This window comes from Pongo abelii, chromosome 11 (genome assembly GCF_028885655.2).
Source record: "Pongo abelii isolate AG06213 chromosome 11, NHGRI_mPonAbe1-v2.0_pri, whole genome shotgun sequence".
Classification (NCBI taxonomy): Eukaryota; Metazoa; Chordata; class Mammalia; order Primates; family Hominidae; genus Pongo; species Pongo abelii.
In genome coordinates this window covers 63,531,566-63,553,839 of record NC_071996.2, presented here as the reverse complement: position 1 = coordinate 63,553,839, position 22,274 = coordinate 63,531,566, and the positions used below count along the sequence as shown (strand labels likewise).

At 38.8% G+C, this 22,274-nt stretch overlaps 1 pseudogene; it reads left to right on the top strand.

The window, feature by feature from the left end:
* The window catches only part of LOC100444549 (ATP-dependent RNA helicase DDX18-like), a 61,273-nt pseudogene extending 39,555 nt beyond the window's left edge, over positions 1-21,718 (top strand).
* The last annotated feature ends 556 nt before the right edge of the window (positions 21,719-22,274 follow it).

Here is a 22,274-nt window from a genome sequence, read left to right as displayed (position 1 = left end):
TAGAGACGGGGTTTCACCATGTTGGCCAAGATGGTCTTGAACTCCTGACCTCAAGTGATCCACCTGCCTCGACCCCCCAAAGTGCTGGGATTACAGACATGAGCCACCGTGCCTGGCCACTATAATTTTCAAGTGTGTGTGTGTGTTTGGTTTGGTTATTTGTTTGCTCTTATACTTTATGTTTTTCATTTAACAGTATGTCTTGGAGATTGTTTCATATCACTATATACAAAGCTGCTTTATTCGCCTAACAACAACATATATTCTATTATTTTAATCTATTACAATTTATTTACCCAGGTCCCTATCAATAGATATTTATGTTGTTTCAAATCTTTTTCTATATAGAAAATCCTGAAAATTATATTCTTACATTTATTTCTATGTATATGTGACTTTACAGTAGACATAATCCTAGATGTGGAATGGCTAGATCAAAGGCAGATTTTGTTATAGAAATGTCATTAGCATAAATTACATTTTAAACTGTGACAATAAAATTAAAGACTTTTTTTTTTTTTAACCAAGGTGAAGTATTTGTGAAATATTTGTTCCCTTAATTGTCCAACTTTGGGCTAACGCAGTCAAATGAGTCATCATTTCAGACCTCAAGGGACTGAAATACTACGGGTAAAATGGCAGCTGTTTAGAAAGTACATATCTTGAAAACCATTTTAATGTCATTCTTAAAAGACTTGTTTATTAACCATATAATTGAATCTAAAAGAGATATTCAAATGTTCCTACTTATATATATGGACTCTGAAAACTCCTAACTATAGAACATTATAATAATAGTTCTTCAAAAGTGAATGCATTTTCAAGTAAAGTTCTGTTAAAAACCTCACCAGGATTAATCACATCAAACCTGTCTTGGGATTTCATAAACAGTTGACAAAGTCAAAACAGTGATGTGCTTTGTTAAAGGGCTCACTGAAAAGCTAATTTGTAAATTGGCCATCACTTAAATGCATGTATCTAAGTTAGCTCACTGAGAACTTCTTTAGACTAGAAAATCCCCTGCTTTAAGCTTCCAAGAAGATACTTGTACTCTTTAGAAAACCTTGCATAATTAGAGATGATTAGAGAAGCCGTAGTAACTTCATGGGACAAAATTAGAAATCCATTTCTTTCTGGAGAAGAAAGGGTGTGGTTTCCCAGAGCAGCACAGGAGGGGTTAAACTATCATTCCTTCCTGATAATTTCATATCTCTTGTATAAGATTGCTAAATGTCAAAAAGTGTTTATTTTTTTTTGCTAACAGTATAAAACTGAACATACTGTGAGACATAAGGTAGCAGGTGTCTTGGCTCTAAACTATCAAGTCTGTGGGCATTCTGTTATAACAGGTGCTCCAAAAAATTTGAACAGATTTTAACAAGAGCTGTATGGGCTTTTTAATTAGCCTGGTTATTCAGCATGTGTAAAAAGCATTAGGTATATGCTTAAAACATCGTAGGGTCTAAAAAACAAATGCTTCACATAGTTACTCTCTCTGGCTTCTCTTTGCTTTCTGCTGTTACATTTGACGTATGTGTTTCTCTTATCACAGAATTTCCCCAGCTGAGACAAGAGCGTGACAAAAAATGACCAGCTGTAACAGTGATAGAGATCCAGAATACTCTTCTGGCTGATACACAGACATGCTGTACACTTTTCGTAGAACTCAAGTTTGATATGTATTAGGGGCATCCTTATCTCCCCTGGAACAGCCTCTTAAAAATTTTATATGTCTCATAAATTGACTATTATCAGAAGGATTTTACATCAACCTCTACAATATGGGAAGATGAGCTTTTACTTGGGATTCGTGTTCAGGATTTAAAATTTAAAAACTTCTACCTATATTTTAATTTCTCTTACAGGTCATTATGTTAACACAGATGTTAATTTAAGACTGTCTTTTTCCTTTTGTTGTTAATGTACTAATGTGACATTTGATCTTTGGGATCCAACTTTGCAGCACTAATTCATTGGTCTAGCAAACATTTACTGAAAATCTATTATGTTGAGTTTGTGTGTGTGTGTGTGTGTGTGTATGTATGTGTGTGTGTGCAGCAAAGAGGAGTAAAACAGATTTCCTATCTTTAAGGCACTTAAGATCAATATAAATTATAAAGTGGAATATGTTTGACTCCCTAGTGATGTAAACAGATTATACCATGGGAGCTGAAAGGATGGGGAGATCTACATTTAATGAAACTGAGGAAAGTTTCATTGAAGCAGGTGACATTTAATTTCGGTCTTGAAAGTTGAATAGAATTTTGAAGTCATGATAGAAGCTGACATTTGGGGCTACATTACAGGCACAAATGAAAGTACATTATAGGTTGTTGACTTATTGATTATAGTTATTGCATATATTGTGATCAGTGCTTAACTTTTTAGATATACAGATGCAAGGTACAGATTTATTTTAAATAAACCAAGTGAAAAGTTACCAATTACTGATTACTTAGTGTGCCAGGTTCAGTGTGCCAGGCTTTACCCACTTTGCCTCAGTTGATGTTTATGACAACCCTCTGTGAAAGGTATCATTCCACCAGTTTTACACATGAAGATACTTAGTATCAGAGAAGTTAAATAGCATATTCAAGGTCATGTGATAAGCAAGAGGTGGAGTTAGGATTTGGACTTAAATCCATCTGTTACCTAAGTATATGCACTTATTCTTCACAACACTGCACCATCCTCCTGGTTTTAAAGTAAGAAGGAATCTTGTAGATCCTTCTTGTGGATACAATTCATGCATTCTCTTGGGAGGTAAAAAAACATACTCTTTATGTATAAAGTGCAGACATACATACAGTGCATATTCAGCTGTACAGTTTAACTGTGGCATTGATATTTTATGATGGAGGGTGATATGGGAAAAGAGTCTAAAAAGGCTCTGTAGGGGTGTGATCACGGAAAAAGGTTGGGAAGCATTGATCTAACTCAAACTCTTTCACTTTTTAGGGAACAGATGTGGAATGTTGGAGAGTGAAATGACTGCCCCAGTCACACATCTAGTCAGTGATGTATATGCATGTGTGTACTTAAAAATAAATCCACTGTTTTTAGGGGCAAAAGGCTCATGCACCACTTATCACTATGCCAAGCTCAACAATCTTACGTCCTCTCCTTTAACTCGATTTCTTTCTGGGTTTGTGCGTGGGCTTATTTTTGCTCTCCCCCTTAAGCTGTGAATCACTAAATTTCAGCTTCCTGGAGGTCAACAACAAGGAGTGAAATAGTCCCACCGCTAAGTCTTGACCCTGGAATGTGTCATTTAAGCTGCGGTGTTTTGGGGGCATTCTTGAGCAGTCCACCTGCTGCTTCTAGAGCAGCAAGCAATGTATAGTAGGTGCTCAGAGTTATGAATTAATGCGTGAATATTGACAGTAGCAGAAAGAAAAGGGCTCAGAAGGACTGAGAACTGCTTGTCTTTTAAATTATTTAAGTATTAGTTAAACTTATTTCACATGGAAACAAGCAACACTGGCTCATTTGCTGGCTGTCGGACATCTGCTGTCAAGCTAAAAGTGGCCTGAGGTCTTGAAGAAAAGTTGGGCACTAAGCAGAGCTCTTATCTTGGGGTCAGGTACTCCACTAGGTCTTGAATTCTGTTACTGCTAGTGAGCTAAGAAGTGACACCCTTAGCTTGTTTGGGGCCAGACAAGATTTCATCATGAAGGAATAATGTTAAGGAAGCCCTTAAACAGTTTTACTTACACTCTTCCTATGAATCAACACACAATCATTAAATCTGTTGAAGATAGAAGAGGGATTTTTTTTTTAACCTACTGACATAAATGATTCTATTACATTTAATGTATATGTGCTATTTCCATGTATTTCCCCCCTCCTGCAGCCCCACATAAGAATGCAGTAATATGTTTTTTTCCCACAATCTGCCTGGTCTGTTTCCATGGACCAATGTTATTACTTTCGTGGGCATTTTTCTAGTTTCTTTATGTTTATAAAGCATATTATGTTATCCTTAGATAACAGATATATTACTATTAGATAATAGATATTAATAGATATATTAGGCTGGGTTTGGTGGCTTATGCCTGTAATCCCAGCACTTTGGGAGGCCGAGGCAGGCAGATCACCTGAGGTCAGGAGTTCGAGACCAGCCTGGCCAACTTGGTGAAACCCCATCTCTACTAAAAAATACAAAAATTAGCTGAGCGTGGTGGTGCGTGCGTATAATCCTAGCTTTTAGGGAGGCTGAGGCATGAGAATCGCTTGAATCTAGGAGGTGGATGTTGCAGTGAGCCGAGATTGCACAACTGCACTCCAGCCTGGGCGACAGAATGAGACTCTGTCAAAAAAAAAAAAAAAATGGCATTCTCTCTCCGCTGTAACTAAAAAGTACCATATTATGCATATGGTTCCATACCTTTATGTTTTTCTCCAAATAATTTATCTTGGAAATCTCTACATTGGTACATGGAGAGCTTCCTACATGTTTTTTTTTTCTTCCTTAACAGCTGGATCATATTCCATTATATGGGTGTACTTTTATTTTATTTTATTATTATTATACTTTAAGTTTTAGGGTACATGTGCACAATATGCAGGTTTGTTACATATGTATACATGTGCCATGTTGGTGTGCTGCACCCATTAACTCATCATTTAGCATTAGGTATATCTCCTAATGCTATCCCTCCCCCCTCCCCCCACTCCACAGATGTACTTTATTTAACTGTATTCTTATTGACTAACTTTTAGGTTGTTTGCAATTTTGTGCTAGTTCAAGTAATTCTGCAGTTACCATTTTGCAGACATCATATATGTTTATAAGAAAACTTGCAGGGTATATTCCTAGACATGAAATTTGCTGAGTCCTAGAGTATATGTATTTGTGATGTGGTTAGTTTGTTAAATTGTACTTTCTGGGAAGTGTGTCAATTTATACTTACAGTAGAAATGTTATGAGTGCCTGTTTCTTCATAACCTTGCCAAGAGAGTGTGAACAAAGTTTTAAATTTTGCCAGACTGAAAGGTAAATATAATATTTTAATGTCAGTTTAGTTTTCATAGCTCTAATTTTGGGTGAAGTCAACCATCTTTCCTGTGTTTAAAACCATTTTTTAAAAAAATGTGTGAACCATCTAATAACATTCTTTGCAATACTGAGTTGTTGATTTTTCTTATTGATTTCTAGGAACTATTTATTTATTATAAAGATCCTCTGATATGAGGTTACAGATGTTCCCATTTGACATCAATGATATTAAATATTACATAATTAAAATTTTATTTTTAGAATTTGCTAGCATGATGAATTAACATTGCTGAAAAAGATTACTTGGCATAATCACACTATTTATTGTCTCATATTAAAAACAAATAGGATACTTACAAAATAATTACATCTACAGAAGGAACTACGGCACCCCATTTTGCATTACTTTATTTGCATTGAGACAAGTAAACCTGTTCAGAGAACTAGCTGCTTGTGCTGGGGTAGAAATAGTTTTGCCATTTATTTTACCAATGGCCCCTAATAAATAAATGACAAATCTAGAACGTCCAAATTTCTAAGTTTGCCCTTATGATCAACTGCCAATTGAACAAAAAACCTAAGAAGGTTATGTTCATAACTTGGCAAAGTGTCTAGCATATAGGGCTTGAAAAACGTTTATTTATTATAGAGATAATATATTGAACTGCCTTTCTACCTTATTGTGACTTAATGTAGTTACTAGAGTAGCAAAGATTTCCACTCTTGGCTGCCATTCATAGGGCTCAGCTAAGAAGTTCCCTCCCCAGCTTACATTGAACTGTATGAAATTGCTGCTTTACTGGTCAAAAATGGTTGACTGTTGGCACTTTCATACGGTTCAATCTATATCTGAAAGCCTGATGCAGTTAGAGAGGATTCAGCTCTCACAGCAAAAAGCTCAAAATTTTCAATACTGGGTGGACTGGAGTTCCTAGTCTCCTCACATGTCTATGTGTGGGAAGTGGGGTGTCACAGCTCTCTTGCTGGAAGCGAGGACTGCAGTATTCAGTAAACACCACAAGAGGGGGCATTTCTCTTGGAAATGTGAAGACTGATGAATGCTTTTCAGACTAAGAACCGGTACAGTCAGTCTGGGGGGTGTGCCACTAGGCTAGTAATAAACATCGAATTGGGAAGAACAGGGGCCAGTGATTACATGTTAAGCCGTTGTCTGTCTCAGAGGGAAAGTCAACAGCTTTCTGTCTGGCAGCCTTAAAGCCAGTAATGCTGAGAACAGGCAAGCCAAAGTGAAGGGAGATCATAGCAATTATGATTTTTGCTGGTCTAATTGTGGATTTGGTAGCCAGAATCAAAACATCAAAAATGACAAGTAGAAAGGGCTGAAGGTGCGCCTCTTACATATTTGAAAATGTCAGCTTCTTGGGAAAATTCGAGATGATATAAGAGCTCTGCTGCATTTGCCCGTTGAATGGCATATTCCTGTTGGAAGTTCTGGCTGCCTTGCTAAAAATGCAGTGCACTCTAGCAATCAGCCCTGTGCACAGATGTTACACAGCCTTTACATTAAGCAGATAATGCAGAAAATATTTTCCTTTGTATTGGCACAGCTGTTATCATCTTCAACTCAAAGACTGTGCAGCTCTTGATTAATAGGAGATTTGTCTTTTGTTTGGCTACGGAAGTTAGCTCTAAATGAGAGACTTGGCTGCTCTTTCACTTGTGTAACACCACATGGCAAATGAATGCAGAGCAAGGGAGGTCCAGACTTCTGGGGCTGGCTTGTACAATCAATCTCCCATTGACCAAGAAACTCTGCAACAGCGAAGCCCCCTATATGAGAACATTAAGTGGCCTAAAGAAATTGCTCAATTAGAGGGGTTCTTATTAGAAAATTAAGGAAGAAAAAGGACAATATGACAAATTATGATATATTCTCATAACATTGAATTTAGCAGTCCTGGCCTTTTTTCATTGCCTAGCATCCTAGGTCGGTTAGAATTCAGTGATTCTTGGATTCAGTTAGTGAATTGTTATAATTTACACTGAGATAATAAACAGGTAATTATTTCTCTTCTGTACTCCCCTCTCCCCACCCCAAATCCTCCAAAATATTTAAGCTAACTGGGGTGTTTTGCTATGGTGGTTTGTTGGAATTCTTTCTCCTCCACATCCAAAATAAACCATCATATTTTCACTTGTTTTTCTGAGAAAGAAACATGGATGTTATGTTAAAAAATGTGAGCTTTAGCTTGTTATTGTGTATAGACATGAAAATGGCTGTCTTCTACATTGCAGCAAGTGTAAGCTGTCCTATGTCATGCTGAAAGGAAGCAACTTACCAGTAATGCTGGTGCCAGATTAAGATTCTCAGTGCATCACAAATGAATTACCATGTCTGTTATTTTAAAGGAGAAAAGAAAATGGCAAAAAAAAAAAAAAACAACCCACAAGAAACAAACAAAACCAACCAAAGCCAAGAAATATAAGAAGGGGGATATTGGGCCAGACTTTGCTAAAAGGTACATAACTCACTTTAGATTATCAGCTGGATAGATTATCTTGTTTCATTTCTAAAACAAATTTTGCAAGTGAGTAGTGAAAAAGGAATTGTTGATTGCTCTTGTGGCTGTTTGAGTTCTTATGGCCCAGAGATGAGAATATTCAGACAGTGGGTCTTTCATATTTTGTGTGTGTTCCACAAAACCACATGTGAAGAGAAACATTTTAATATATTGATTTGTCATAATAAGTGCTCAATAAATGTGTTATTAAAACAATGAATTAAACGGAATCTTAGGGAACTCTACTACATATAGTGTGTGAAGTGCATCACAGATAATAAATACAATAAATAGGGTCTGGGAGGTAGATAGAGATGGTTTCTGCTGGGGAAAAGGGTGGAAAACAGTGGATGTCTTCTTCCACCTGTAAGTCCTTGAAATATGAGCCATAGCTTCCTCTTCCCCACAAATTTCACTTTAATTCCTAGACAAAATAAGACAAAAGAGATAAGCTTTGGAAGAAGTGGAAAGGATAATTTGTTAGGGAACAGAGATGGTGGGATATCAGAGAGATATTGTACTAGTCAGGGTTCTCTAGAGGGACAGAACTAATAAGATAGATGTATATATGAGAGAGAGTTTATTAAGGAGAATTGACTCACATGATAACAAGGTAAAGTCACGCAGTAGGCCATCTGCAAGCTGAGGAGCAAGGAAGCCAGTGGTTGATCAGTCCAAATCCCAAAACCTCAAAAGTAGGGAAGCTGACAGTGCAGCCTTCAGTCTGTGGCCAAAGGTCCGAGAGCCCCTGGCAAACACTGGTCCAAGTCCAAGAGTCCAAAAGCTGAAGAACTTGAAGTCTGATGACTGAGGGCAGGAAGCATCCAGCATGGGAGAAAGATGAAGGCCAGAAGACGCAGCAAATCTGGTCCTTCCATGTTCTCTGGTCTGCTTTATTCTGTCTGCTCTGGCAGCTGATTAGATGGTGCCCTCCCATAATGAAGGTGGGTCTCCTCCTTGTAGTCCACTGACTCAAATGTTAATCTCCTTTGGCAACACCCTCACAGACACACTGAGGAACAATACTTTACATCCTTCAATCCAATCAAGTTGACACTCAATATTAACCATTACAGACACCCTTGGAATAGTCCAGAGGCTTTAATTGTAATCCTTTCTTGGAGATTACTCTGACCATATCTGTTCATGATGCTGTTCAATTAACAAAGAAGAAGAGCCAGCGCTTTGTGATAAAGGCCCCCCTGTGGCCAGTGTGTCAAAGTTAGAGTATAGGAGGTTTGAGTCAACAGGTGTTTTCCATTATTATAATTTGGCTCTCACCTGCACTCAGGATTAGCAAGACCTGCTGCAAGCATTCACAGCTGAGACGAAAATGGAACATCTGGGTTGCTATTTTTCTTTGGTCTACATTTCAGAGTGATATTTTGTGTCAGTTTCCTTGAAATGGAAATAAAGTTTTGGTTCAGAGCATGTCTCTGTAGCTATTTGTATTTCACAGGAATGTGGGCTTTCTTACAAGGAACTAATGACTTTTAGAAATTCTCAGGTCTTGTTTATGAGTTTAAGCCATCTGTGACATTATATGCATTTTCCACAAGGATTTCAAGGAAAGGAGATATGAGTGTGTTCTGCCCCATCATATAACTCATTGTTGGGTCAACATAGGACTCAACAATGTTAGTTTTCTAGATAAAAGTGGAGAGTGAGAGGAGGCTTAGAATGTTTAGTGTATTTTTCATTGGTTTTGTGCAGGAGATAGGGACTTCTGTGGATGCTTATGAAGAATACTGAAGCACTGAGTAGAAATGGGATACAGTTCCCAGATGATTGTAAATATATATTTTTGTCTCTAAGTGAATTCCAAGGCCTGAAAGTGACATAATTCACTTACTACAATAGAGCTATCCTTAGTGAAACTCACGAGAACACTAGGTTTTATCCTCAAGGATCAAGACAGTGGACAGCAGATTTTCTCCCCTGCATCCACACCACTGACATTGTGCTTGTTAGTTAAGGCCAGATCCTAAAATCTGGACATGCCATTGTGGCATATGTGTCATAGCCACAGATACATGTTGAGGGCTGAGTTACAGAGGTCTTGTATGTTCAAGATCTGTATCTTTTCCAAACATTCCCCATATTTATCCTGACCATCGGTTTGCATCAATAAGCCAGTTTGCAACACCCTTCTAATAGCCTATTCTCTAAATGTTTTAGGATTTTAGCCTGATGCTAACTTCCTGCCTTAGAAGAGGAGAAAGAGGAAAAGAACAGAAGGGGAAAATTTGAATTCTCATAAATTTTCTAAGGATAATGAGGATATAATTTCATGAAGATACAGTGTTTCTTTGGGGGCTTAAGTCAGGCTAGACAATTGTTCTTCCTACTAAATGGAACCAGATAATCATAGGGGCATAAGGATGCTTTCTAATTTCATGAGTTCTACAGCTGGCATACAAAGACTATGGTTTCTCTAGAATCTAGAGATTCTCCTCCAAGAGAAGTCTGAGCTAATGCTGGAATTATAAAGCTCTGAAGTTAGAAGTCTAGAAGTTACAAGCTTCTAGGTCAATTTCGCTAATAAAAATCTAGAACACAAACAGGACTGTCTCTGCCTGGAGCTCTCCCTCCTTGATGAACCAGTGCCTGACCTCTGGCCTCTGTCTGCTCTGGTGTCAGGCCATTCTAACTTGGCTTGACTACAAGGCAACTTCTTGTTCCACACTGTGTCCAACCTTCTCTGATCTATGCCAAACCCCTGTGCCACTCCTTGCCGACACTGACTATGTCTGTCCCCATTGCCTGCCTCAGATGAGGCTAGCAGTTTGCTTTTCCAAAACACACTCATATTTCTTTTGCTATAGTACAAACACACATTGTTCAATGTTAGGAAAGATGATATTTGAAAATCAAACCCTCACATCTGATGGACTAGGCAGCATTCCTTGTTCTACATGGGAACGATAAGCTTAGCTGACCAGGTGACAATGCAAGGCCTGTGGCAGTGGAGGTTGGGATGGTAGATGGAGTCAGGGTGGGTCACAGTTCAGTGCCAGCTGGAGCCCAGGTCATAATAGCTTCATGGAAAATTCCTTGGAGTTAGGGTTTTATCTGGAGACTGATGTAGTAGGTGCTTCTTTATTCCTGGTCACCCAAGTGTTCTCTGATTTATCCTTAATACCTAAAAGAGCCACCAAGATAAGTGTTGTTCCCTGGGAGAAGGATTCCTAGAGCTAAGTGTTCTTGGTTTCTGTGTCTAAACCAGAGTCAAGTCCGCCCTTGGCATGTTGAATGTCTGTGGAATCTGATTCCTCTTGGGAGAATGCACACCCTGACCCCTTCCTGAAGGAGTCAGTAACATTTTTTAAGCCTTTTACTATGATCTAGACACTCTTAAGTATTTTCTATAGGCATAGAATTCTATGACATTCTGTATATATTGTTGCCATTTTACTGTTATGGAAATTGAGGCTCCTCAAGGTAAAGTAACTCCCCCAAAGTCGCATAATCAATATGAAGCAGAGTTTGGCTTGAACCTAGGTCTGCTGGACTGCAAAGTCTGCAACTACTCCAGGGAACAGAAAGAGAAATTCCTGCAATGGGATCATGATTAGATAGATTATTTACACCATAAAGGAACTTTTTTTCATATATACACACAGAATGCCTCTAAATAGTGAAATCTATAAGTAAGTTTCAAATGTCTGATTTTGAAAAGATCAACGTATGCTACTTTACAGCAAAGTGCATTATTGCATAAAGGAAGCTACAACTTGCAACTTTTATATGTCTGTTTTCTTGGCAATGTTCAATAATGTTTTATTCTTCACTTAATTACTTCCTGTTTTTTTAGGTTGCTTTATCCTTAATTTCTCCACATTATCATATTAATTAAGCTTTTCAAATGTGATAATACCTTTTCATATATTCTCAAGAAAATGATGTTTTCACCACTGGGCTATTTTGCTCTAGAAACAGAGATAACAGGCTGGGAGCAATGGTTCATGCCTGTAATCCCAGCACTTTGGGAGGCCAAGGCAGGTGAATTACCTGAGGTTAGGAGTTCAAGACCAGCCTAACCAACATGGAGAAACCCTGTTTCTACTAAAAATACAAAATCAGCTGGCAGTGGTGGTGCATGCCTGTAATCCCAGCTACTCAGGAGGCAGAGGCAGGAGAATCGCTTGAACCCAGGATGTGGAGGTTGTGGTGAGCCGAGATCGTACCATTGCACTCCAGCCTGGGCAACAAGAGTGAAACTCTATCTCAAAAAACAAAACAAAACAAAACAAAACAAAACAAAAACATCCCACAAGAATAGAGGTAACACAACTAATCTTGAATTCAAGAAGAGGATTTGGATACTGGGAAGAAAAAGCAGCAACTCCAAAATAATGTTACCACCAACTCTTGCCCTCCTCCTCTACTTCACAGCAGCCTCCTCTGCTGGTGGCGTTGCTGGCAAGAGTTTCTGCTGGCCCCTGCCCCACCGTGAAGCCTAATCGCATTAAGCCCATTAATGATCCATTTGTTTCTTCTCCTCCTGCTTCCACAAAAAGAAATGCATTATTCATGGATAACCTTTCTCCCCTCTCCCTTTGTGTTTTAGCAATACTCTAGACCATCTGAATTTCATATTGTTGCACAGACTGTGATATTGGTTGTTTCGGTGTCTCTGATGTGAAATTACTCCATTGTCATCAGACATTAACAGGGTTCAAGAAAACATTTGGGTAGCAGCTCCTTGTTTCACTTAGAACTCCAGCCATCCTTCCTAATGGCTCTCAACTGGCCCACTTCAGCAGAAAGTTGGTCAAATCTCTGTTCTATTCTCTTGGGGAGATGCCACTTGCTTCTTGTGTATCTAACAAATATCCTACCAGCTACTGAAACCTCCTCTGGAGGTACAGGAGTTGTGAACACATTTTTTCTCCATGTTATTTTTGATCATCAACACCAACAAAATAAAGCTGTGTCCTAAGAGCTATAGCTCTATCTTTAATTGGTTGGGCCTATTCTACAGCACTTCAGGACCAGGGTCTTTGGGAGATAGAACTCTGTGCCTTTTTGTATACCAATAAAACCCTGTGTAAAGTGGTTGCTCTGACAAACATATGAAAAGAGCTCAACATCACTGATCATTAGAGAAATGCAAATCAAAACTACAGTGAGATACCATCTCACGCCAGTCAGAATGGAAATTATTAAAAAGTCAAGAAACAGATGCTGGCGAGACTGTGAAGTAATAGGAATGCTTTCACACTGCTAGTGGGAGTGTAAATTAGTACAACCATTGTGAAAGACAGTGTGGCGATTCCTCAAGGGTCTAGAACCAGAAATACCATTTGACCCAGCAATCCCATTATTGGGTATATACCCAAAAGAATATAAATCATTCTATTATAAAGATACATGGACACATATGTTCATTGCATCACTATTCACAATAGCAAAGACATGGAATCAACCCAAATGCCCATCAATGATAGACTGGATAAAGAAAATGTGTTACTTATACACCATGGAATACTATGCAGCCACAAAAAGGAATGAGATCATGTCCTTTGCAGAAACATTGATGTTAGAAGCAGATAATTGGTGTCACCAAGAAAAGTCAGCATGGAGACAAAGGATCTCTCAGCAAGGCAACTTTTACTTTCTTCAGAAAGGGTGCTGCTCGCCAGCAGTCTTGCCACGAGAGCACACTGAACAAAGGGGGTAAAAATATTTATATCTGACACATCTGGACCCTACCGCTGTGTCCTGATTCCATTGGCTAGAATTGGACCTCACAGTCTAGGCTGCTCCTGATTGGCTAAAGGTTTAAAATTTTTCCTAAAGAGATAATGGCAGAGAAGAACAAAGGAAAGGAGGAAGTTTCTTATGAAAAGACTTAGAAAAGTCATAACATTCCCAAATAAGGAAGAGGCATAGGCTGTGAGCTGGGACATGCTTGTGAGCACGTGCAGCACAGATATCTTGGTTAAAGTACGAGGTCATAGAATGTACTATGTGCCTGTGAGCATGTCTAGCATAAAGTTAGTCTTTAAAAGAAACTATTATTTCTAACACTTACGACTTATTCTTTAACAAGAAAAGAAACAGTAAAAAGGAACTTTTACTTTCTGCAAAGAAGCTGGAAGCCATTATCCTCAGCAAACTAATACAGGAACAGAACACCAAAACCGTATATTCTCACTTATAAGCAGGAGCTGAACATGAGAACGCATAGACACAGGGAGGGGAAAAATATACACTGGGGCCTGTTGTAGGGGCTGGGGGGAGAGGAAGAGTATCATGATAAATAGCTAATTCATGCAGGGCTTAATACTTAGGTGATGGGTTGATAGGTGCAGCAAGCCACCATGGCACATGTTTACCGCTGTAACAAACCTGCACCTCCTGTGCTTGTATCCTGGAACTTAAAAGAAAAAATGGTTGCTCTGTCTTCTGCCCAGCTATATATGGATTTTTGAATTTAAATGAATAAAAATGAAAATTTCAGTTACGCTAACCACAGTTCCTGTGCTCGATAGCCACATGTGGCTAGTGACTGCTGTATTAGACAACACAGTAGAATGTCCATCATCTCAGAAAGTTCTAGTCGCTAGCAGTGGTCTAGTAATGCTAAGAGCTAAAGCTTTTTGAGTACCTCTTATGTGCTGGGCACTGTTTTCGGCATTCTACATGTATGAATTCTCTTATTCCTTATAGCAAACCTAGGAGTTAGATACTATTTGTCTGATTTATAGATGAGCAGACACAGGCACAGAGAGCTTATTTACATCATAAAACCACTTGCATCGCATCCTTAATATGTGACACAGACAAGACAATCGCAGGCAATCTGTCTCCAGAGCCCAAGCTCTGCACCTCCTGGCTCTCACACTGGATACATTAGTTAGAGCCCCAGACTAACTATGATTTAAATAAATGCTTCTATTTTCAAAGAATGAAAGACTTAATCTAGTAATCATCGCTTCCCTGCTCTTCCTGGCCCTGACTCTGCTCTGAGCAGATGGTTGACCTTCCATTTTATAAAAGGGAAATAGGCAAAACACCTTGTTCCTTCAACCATTTTCTTTGCTACTTGACTACTGCCCTGTTTCTTCAATTTTTGTCTCCTCTCTTGTATCCTCCTAAAAACAGCTAATACCTTTACCGGCCTGTCTGATTTCATCCTTTCCCACCTCACTCAGAAACAAGCTGCCATTGCTTACTTTCTCTCTAATCAATGTTTTCCCTCCGGTAAGATTCTTTGTCTTTGCAGAAAACACATGTGGTACTTTTCTTCCCTACGCCTTTGTTTAAATATGCCAGCCCAACTTCTAGTTCTCCCTTCAGAGTTAACAGGTATCATCTGTTTAAGAGACCCTTCAGCCCCATCACCTCCCCTTTCCCCAGACCAGGCCACCAGGCTAATAAATGCTCCTCTTCAGTGCTTCCGTAGCCTGCTGGTTACCTGGCTTCAGGTTGAACAATGTAGTTACATTTCTGTTTTCTCCACTAAATTGTATACTGCTTGAGAGTAGGAATCAAGTTCTAATCATCTGTGGATCTTGCCAGCCAGCACAATGTAGGCACTAAATAAATGTTGATTGGAATATAACCATTTATTCTGAAAAGAAAACTGCACCAAACACCTAAACATGTCATCTTTCTTTTGACTCTGTTTCCTCCTCTGATATTGGCTTCTGGATTTTATCCTCAGACTTCTTGAAACATTTGTATTTACTACCAGTTACTCTTTTTGTTTTTTTGAGACAGCTGTTGCCCAGGCTCGAGTGCAGTGGCACGATCTTGGCTTACTGCAACCTCTGCCTCTGGGGAATTATTCTCCCACCTCAGCCTCCTGAGTAGCTGGTATTACAGGCATGTGCCACCAGGCCTGGCTAATATTTTTATTTTTAATAGAGCTGGGGTTTCACCTTGTTGGCTAGGCTGGTCTTGAACTCCTGACCTCAAATGATCCTCCCACCTCAGCTTCCCAAAGTGCTGGGATTACAGGCATGAGCCACCACGCCCAGCCTGCTTTGAATTACTCTTTATCTCCTGGCAATTTGGTCTCTGCATGCAATGTGGCCTTTGTGTATAAGCACTGTGCATGTGTAAATAAGCTCTCTGTGCCTGTGTCTGCTCATCTATAAATCAGACAAATAGTATCTAACTCCTAGGTTTGCTATAAGGAATAAGAGAATTCATACATGTAGAATGCCGAAAACAGTGCCCAGCACATAAGAGGTACTCAAAAAGCTTTAGCTCTTAGCATTACTAGACCACTGCTAGCGACTAGAACTTTCTGAGATGATGGACATTCTACTGTGTTGTCTAATACAGCAGTCACTAGCCACATGTGGCTATCGAGCACAGGAACTGTGGTTAGCGTAACTGAAATTTTCTCAAACCCCCCTTTCAAAGTGTGAAATATCTTTTAAAGAACTTTTAAAATTATTTTTTCCCAGATTACATTTCTGGGACTTTAGACTTTAGGGATTTTGATCTTTCAGGATTTCAACATTTAGGATTATGGTGTACAAGACTGTGTCAAGATTATAATCAGCTCCCCCTTGATAATACATTTTTGGAATTTAAACTACTTGATATTAGTGACCCCACCTTGAAATTCTCCTGCCTCTTAAATTCTGTTCACTTCAGCATTTGGACTCCTGTTTCTTCTTTGGTCAAATCACTTCTTGCTTTTGATGTTCTTGGCTAGCTTCTGTTCTTCTACCATTCATTAATTATGATGGACATTCCTTAAGCTTTAGGAATTCTTCCCCTTTCTTTGTGATGGTATAAATTTCTGTGACTTCAATTATTTTCTCCATAGGAATGATTCTTACATTCATGTCCTTCTTAGTATCTATATCCTGCTGGTTCTTGAAACTTAACATTTGTAAACTAGGTTAATCATTTTTGCTGTTAAACGTGTCCCTTCTCCCGACTTTCCAGATTCTTCCAAAGTCATCACTATTTTGCATTACTATATTTCAATCTCAAACTCATCTCTGATGTCTCCTATGTCTTCAATCCCATATCTCCAATAAGCCATTATATCCTATTGAGTTTTCTTTGAAATTGCTCTCACTTCTTTTTTCACATGCCTTTCACATGGCAGCCTCCCTAATCAAGACCTTTATTTAGCTCTTGTCTGTTCTATTGCAATAATTTTCCAGCATCTAGCCTCTTCTGCCTTCTAATATATCTTTCACACCACTGCCAGAGTGATCTTCTCAAACAACTCTAATTATATCTGATTATGTCTTTTCTTTATTCCAAATATCTTTAATGACAGCTTCATGCCTAGTTAAGAAAGTCCATATCATTTGCTTGACAGTCAAGAACCAGATATAACAATTTTTCTTTTCATTTTTATCTCCCATGGTTCTATGCATATACCCAGAATGTCTCATTTCCCAACACACTTTCCAGTCTTTCATCTCCACACTTAAAAAAATATTCTCCATCCTGCTTGAGTTGCCCTAGATCACTCCTCTGTCTTCTTCACCTCCAGTTCTACTTATTAAAGTGCTTTCCATTCAATGCCCTGTTCAGATGCCATCTGCTTCATGAAGACTTTCCTGATGACTGCAGCCAGGAATGATCTGTCTATCTCTAAACTCCCAGTCTTCTATCTGGGCCACAGGAGAATTACTGCCTTCTGCTTGTTACCTGACCACATGTCTTCTATGAGATGGTAGCTCCTTGAGCATGAATGCATGTCTAATTATTCTTCATATTCCTTACAATATTTTGCTAAAAGCAGATGCTGAGTCAGTATTTGTTGACTGTGGGAAGCCCCCAGCTTTCATACTGCACTTCTTTTGTCCAGAGTATTGCATTAACATCTCTGCTATGAGAACTTAAGCAGGAATAAAGAAGCTGAAAATCTGCCATTTAAATAATAGGTGGCAGCTCTGTGATGTGTCTGCCATTTATCTGTCTTTCTTTTGGATGGTAAAAGAGTATAGGTAATAAATCAAGGATTGAAGAGAAGAGAGTTAAATCCTGATTTTGGCCTCATCACTAGTCTTTCTGCAATATGCACACATCCTTTCCTTTCTTCAGTTTCTTCTTCAAGGAAATTGGCATCACTGGGCTACCTCAAAGGAGCCATGGTGATAACTACCAATTACATTGACGTTTTAAAGTGTTAAGACCATGTGGCTGTCACTTTGGCACATTGTGCTCTCTTCCTTCTGAATTCTCATGACTTTTCCTGGATGCCTCACTAACTTACACATACTATAGTGTATTGAATGGTGGTCCTGAAAACATATGTACACATCCTAATCCCTGGAACCTGTGAATATTACCCTATGTGGTAAAAGAGCAAATATTACCATATATTGCAAAAGATGTGATTAAGAATCTTGAGGGGTTTATCCTGAATTATCTGAATAGGCACTAAATGCCATCACGTATATCTTTATAAGACAGACACACAGAAGAGAAGGCAATGCAAAGAATGAGATAGAGATTGGAATGCTGTGGCTACAAACCAAGTAACACTGGGGTTGCCAGCGACCCTTAGAAACTAGGAGGGAGGCATGGAAAGAAATCTACCCTAGAACCCTTGGAGAGAGTGTGGTCTTCTCAGCGTCTTGGTTTTGGACTTCTGACCTCCAGAATTGTGAAAGAATACATTTCTGTTTTAAGCCACCACATTTGTGGTAGTTTGTACAGCAGCTCCAGGAAACAAATATACCTGTTCCATCCTGTGATACATCTTATGCTGATATTTAATATTTGCATCCATGTTTTGACTTTCTTACAAGCTACTTAACAACCACTATGCTTAAAACTTTCCCTTTCGACAGGTATTGATTGAGATTCTACTATGTGCCAGGTACAATTTTAGGTCCCAAGGTTACAAAGCCGAAAAAGATCTCATTCCTGCCCTCAAAAAGTCATAATCTTTAGGGGATAAGGTAGTCTAAGTGAAGCAGGGGCAGGTAAGGAAGCTTCCTGGATGAGGTGACATTAAACTGAGTTCCAAAGGTTGAATTGGGATTAACTAACTAGGCTGGGGGAGTTAGGAGATAGAACAATTTTAGGCAATGAAGACAGCATGAAGAAGGTCACAGAACCCAGACCTCATGGTGTGTATCTTGTGTGGACAGGGATTGGTGGGAACTGCAGCTGGAAAGTTAGGGAATGGCCAGATCACTGAGGCTTTATGTTCTTAGAAGAAGGGGAGAAACCAAGTTTTAATCTCAGTTAAACTACTCATAGCAAGTGGAAAGTTTTAACCATATAGTTAGTACTCAGTAGATGTTCCCTGAATGACTCTGTATTAAAATAGATGCAATTTATAATAAAAGTTGGTAGCATTGGTATAAAAAAACCCAATGTTTTCTTACTGAATAGTGTCTAAATCTGTTGGTTATCTGTAAGAGTGCAATGAGGATAATTATGGGATAAATAAAATTCACAGACATGTTTTTAAATACCGAACAGTAAAATGGATATTTTACAACTTGCTACCTTTCAGATTGCTTATATGAGGTACATAAAGCAAGTTTGTTCAGTGCCATGCATATTAATGAAAAGCTGTTTGGAGAGCGGAGGACCCATACAGTGGTGCTGCTGTGAAGATGTGAAGGCATCTCCCCAAGAACACATCTTACCTACGGATGACACTCCTGTGCAAGAAGATGGAGAGGCAGAACTTCAAATGGTGGCAGTGAAACCTAAAGCCACAGGGGGCTTTGGATGTGAGCCTATCAGAGACTCAAAATGGAAATGTGTCAGAAGAAACAGTGGGACATGGAAAAGTTAAAAAAATCCCTAAAACATGTTATGATTGTGGGCTTATCAGAAACCCCAAATGGAGACATGTCTAAAGAAATACTAGAAAATGTAAAAGAAAACTAGAAATCTACCATATTAACCAGTGCAGAAGCAGCAATGCAGTCTCTAGATTCAAAATCAAAAAAGAAAAGAAGAACAAGAGAAAAATAGTGACTAATGCTGGGCATGATACAAAAAAAAGCAAAAACTGAAAACAAAAGGGAATCCGAAGAAGATGGTATTGAGGCTCCTGAAGAAGCAGAAAACTGGGGGGAAGCCAGACAATGAGAGAGATGGGGATACTTCATTTCTTCTCTGATTTTGTCAGTGAAAACACTTTGAAGGCAATAAGAGAAATGGGCTTTACCAACATGACTGAAATTTAGCATAAAAATGATGGGCCACTTATGGAAGGCAGGATCTTCCAGCAGCTACACAAACCAGCAGTGGCAAAAACCCTGGCATTTCTCATCTCTGCATTTGAACTCATTGTTAAGTTAAAGTTCATGTCCAGAAATGGAACAGGAGTTTTTATTCTCTCACTAATTGAACAGCTTGTCCTGCAGACTCTTGGTGTTCTTAAGGAGCTAATGACTCACCATGTGCACATGCATGGGTTGATAATGGGTGGCAGTAACAGATCTGCTGAAGTACAGAAGCTTGCAAATGGGATCAGCACTGTTGTGGTCACACCAGGCCATCTCCTGGACAGTATGCGGAATTCTACAGAATTTAAGTATGAAAACCTATAGCGTCTGGGTATGGATGAGGCTAATGATATCTTGGATGTTGGGTTTGAAGATAAATTAAAGCAAATTATTAAACTTCTTTGAACATGGAGGCTATGCCCTTTTCTGCCACACAAACTCAAAAACTTGAAGACCTGGCAAGGATTTCTCCAAAAAAAAAAAGGAACAAATGTATGCTGGTGTTGATGGTGATAAAGCTACTGCAACAGTGGATGGTCTCAAGCAGGGATATGTTGTTTGTCCCTCTGAAAAAAGATTCCTTTTGCTCTTTATATTCCTTAAGAACTGAAAGAAGAAACTGATGGTCTTCTTTTCATCCTGTAGGTCCATAAAATACCACTATGAGTTGCGGAACTACATTGACTTGCCTACCTCAGCCATTCATTTCCAGAAGCAAAATTACGTGTAGAATTACATTTTTTCCAGTTCTGTAATGCAGATTCAGGGATATTGTGTACAGATGAGGCAGGCAGAGGGCTAGATATTCCTGGCGGGATTGTTCAGTATTATCTTCCAGATGACCCTAAGGAATATGTTCATCGTGGGGGGATGATAACCAGGGGCCTAAATGAAAGAGGGCATGCCTTGCTCAGTTTTTGCCCAGAAGAATTGGGTTTTGTTTATTACCTGAAGCAACCCAAGGTTCCATTAAGTGAATTTGACTTTTCCTGGCCTAAAATTTCTGACATTCAGTCTTGGTTTGTAAAATTAATGAAAAAGAACTACTTTCATCATAAGTCAGCCCAGGAAGCATATGAGTCATACATATGAGTAAATGATTCTTATTCTCTGAGACAGATTTTTAATGTTAATAACTTAAATTTGCCTCAAGTTGCTCTGTCATTTGGTTTCAAGGTGCCTCCTTCTGTTGATGTGAATATGAACGGCAATGAAGGCAAGCATAAAAAGAGAGAAGGCGAGAGTAGATTCAGCTACTAGAAAACCAAGAAAGTTAAGTCCATAATCTTTAAAAACATTAGCAAGAAATCATCTGATAGCAGGCAGTTCTCTCACTGAACATACACCTTTCTTTCATCTTGAATAACTGTCCTGAGGTTGAATTTTTCCCCTTTGCTCTAACAAAGGCATTTTTGTAGGCTTCAGAATTTGAATGGATGTAACAACAGTGTAGATTGACTTGGGTTGTGAGCACTGAGCATTGTTATTTCCAGCAAGTCTCTTTTGTATTTTTGGGATTTAAAACAGATTTTAACTTTTCTTGGTTGCTCAAGGGCAAAGCAAGGAGTCTTCTTCATCTTTCTTGTGATGATATGATATTTTAATTTTAAATACCCCCCAAATTTATGTAATTTTTTTTTTAAATTACTCAGTCTAGAATATGTCTTTTATTTTTGTTTTTGTTTGAGAAGGAGTTTCGCTCTGTTGCCCAGGCTGGAGTGCAATGGTGCGATCTCGGCTCACTGCAACCTCCACCTCCTGGGTTCAAGCGTAATTGTTTTAATATAAGTTTGTACCTTAAAAAAACAGAAGCCTCTTAGAATCAAGATGAAAACTTCAAATTCTCTGTATTTTTTCTTTTTCTATTTTTTCCTTTTTTTTTTTTAGAGATGGTTTCATTCTGTCACCCAGGCTACAGTGCAGTGGAATGATCATAGCTCACTGCAGCCCGGACTTCACAGGCTCAAGTGATCCTCCCACCTCAGCCAACCAAGTAGCTAGGACTACAGGCATGTACCACCTTGCCCAGCTAATTTTTTATAGTTTAATTTTTTGTAGAGATGGAGTTTCACTATGTTTCCCAGGCTAGTCTTGAACCAATTGATTATCATCCCAAAGTGTGAGGATTACAGGCATGAGACACAGCACTCAGCCCAGCTTCTCTTTATTATGAAAAACGAGAGCTTATTCTTGAGAGGACAACAGGTTTCATTGTTTATCTGGTCTGTCTACTGTAATGAAAGCTGGAGATGTTATTTAGGCAATGAGACACAATACTGCTGTCACTAGCATTGGTGAGCTGTCCACACATGGTATGATTATGATTTTCGTGTCGTTAGCACTCAAGTCCTCAGAAACAGGATAAAGTGGGAAAGCAGGTGTCAGGTGAGAACTCTGTCCTTGCAAGGAACATCCAGTTGATATGAATGCAATTAAGTACTTCCTGTCACTGGATCATATCATTAGGACTCTGCTCACCTGATCTGTGATACAAGCTGAAATCAACTATGCTGTGAAAACTTTTTCAAATTTCGTCATTTTAGCAAATTAGAAAATATTCTCTATATGTAA